At 37.4% G+C, this 2,101-nt stretch overlaps 1 protein-coding gene across 1 annotated transcript in view; it reads right to left on the bottom strand.

Annotated features, from left to right (window-relative positions):
• The window catches only part of LRCH2 (leucine-rich repeats and calponin homology (CH) domain containing 2), a 169,876-nt gene that overhangs the window by 138,811 nt on the left and 28,964 nt on the right, over positions 1-2,101 (bottom strand). The window lies entirely within an intron of this gene.

The following is a 2,101-nucleotide window of genomic DNA, read 5'->3' as shown; positions in this document are numbered from 1 at the left end:
CAATCAACTTGCCTTTAATTGGGAGCACCTTGACCTGTCTTACCAACGAGTGATTGCCCTCGCAGGCTCTGAACTGACATTTCTCTGAAGTCAGAAGTTCAGAGAAACGCACAAGTTCAGTAGCTGTCCAACTGATCTCAAGAGCATTGTCTTCAGATCAAGAACATATCAATGTCTCGAAGAAAGCAAACTATGCCACACAATACACAAGAGGAAAGCAAGATGTCACTCACAAAAGGGCATCACAGAATCAGTGGATTCCCTGAAGCCAGAAGGTCTGATGGAACTGTCTGACACAGAATTTAAAAGAGGGGTGACTGAATATATCCAATGGCTGAAAGACAAACTTGATGAATTTCAGGATACTACAAGCAAAAACCAGTAGGAGCTAAAAAAAAACAATGCAGGACACTGCAGAGAAAACAAATGAGGTGTTAGCGACATTGGAAAAACAAGAATCCACTATTCAAAATATAAGGTCCAATGTTTCAGAGGCTGTCAACATGATGGAGGGACATATGAACAGAGTTGATGAGATGGAACATAGAATCAGTGAAATTGAAGACAACATTGTCACCACTGATCTGCAAGAACAAAAAGCAGACTCAAAAAAGAAGGAAAAGGAAGAAAACCTAAGAATAATGTGGGACACCATGAAGAAAAATAACATGCGCATCATTGGAATCCCAGAAAAGGAAGAAGCAAGTAAAGGCACTGAAAAAGTTGTGGAAGAATTACTAGAGGAAAACTTCCCAGGCATAATGAAGAATGAGAGAATATGTATTCAGGAAGTTCAGCGAACACCGTACAGATTAGACCCCAAAAGAAAAACATCAAGGCATATCATAGTTAAATTCACCAGAACCAAAGACAAGGAGAGAATCCTGAAAGCAGCAAGGGAGAAACAAAGAGTAACCTATAAGAGAGAACAGATAAGATTAAGTGCCGATTTCTCAGCAGAAAACATGCAGGCAAAAAGAGAGTGGAAGGACATATATCAAACACTCAAAGAAACAATTTTCAACCAAGAATACTGTACCCAGCAAAATTATCCATCAAATATGAAGGGCAGATCATGACATTCCCAGAAAAGTAGAAACTAAGAGAGTTTGTAAAAACAAGACCAACACTGCAGGAGAGACTCAGAGATGTCCTTCTTACAGACATACCACAGAAAGCTGCATGGTACAAAGTAACTAGTAACGACACCAAAAAGAACTCAACACAATGATAGCAATAAAACCCAGCCTCTCAATAGTCACACTGAACGTGAATGGTTTAAACGCACCACTGAAGAGAAAGAAAGTAGCAGATTGGATAAAAAAAAAACCCAAAATCCATCAATATGTTGCCTCCAAGAGACACATCTGAAAAATGAAGATAAAGACAGGCTGAAAATAAAAGGGTGGGGAAAAATATACCAAGCAAACGGCAACCAGAAAAAAAGCAGGAGTAGCCATATTAATCTCTGATAAAATAAATATCAATGTAAAAACCATCACAAAGGAAAAGGAAGGTCACTACATAATGCTGAGAGGGTCAACAGAAGAATAGGACATAACAATAATAAATATCTATGCACCAAATGAAAGACCAGCAAAATACATAAAATAAACATTAACAAAACTGAAAAAGGAAATAGACAACACTACTATAGTGCTGGGAGACTTCAATACACACTTCTCAAGAAAAGATAGAACTGCCAGAAAAAAAACTCAACAGAGATACTGAAGAATTAAACCACACAATAAGCCAACTTGACCCATAGATATTTATAGACTAATGCACCCCCAAAAAGCACAGTATACCTTCTTTTCCAATGTGCACGGAACATTCTCTAGAATAGATTACATTCTAGGTCACAAGGCAAGCATCAATAAATTCAAAAACAGAAATCATACAAACAATCTTGTCAGATCATAATGCTACAAAATTAGAAATTAATAATAGGACGATAAAGGGGGGGAAAACCCATACATTTGGAAGCTGAACAACACCTTGCCTGAACATGACTGGGAAGTAGAAGAAATAAAAAATGAAATTAAAAAGTTTCTTGAAACTAATGACAATGAAAACACCACTTGCCAAAACCTCTGGGAAA

The sequence above is a fragment of the Elephantulus edwardii genome, unplaced genomic scaffold, assembly GCF_000299155.1.
Source record: "Elephantulus edwardii isolate Elephantulus edwardi_28Jun2011 unplaced genomic scaffold, EleEdw1.0 scaffold00336, whole genome shotgun sequence".
Taxonomy (NCBI): domain Eukaryota; kingdom Metazoa; phylum Chordata; class Mammalia; order Macroscelidea; family Macroscelididae; genus Elephantulus; species Elephantulus edwardii.
The sequence above is the reverse complement of the archived record's forward strand: the minus strand, read 5'-3'. Positions and strand labels throughout refer to the sequence as shown.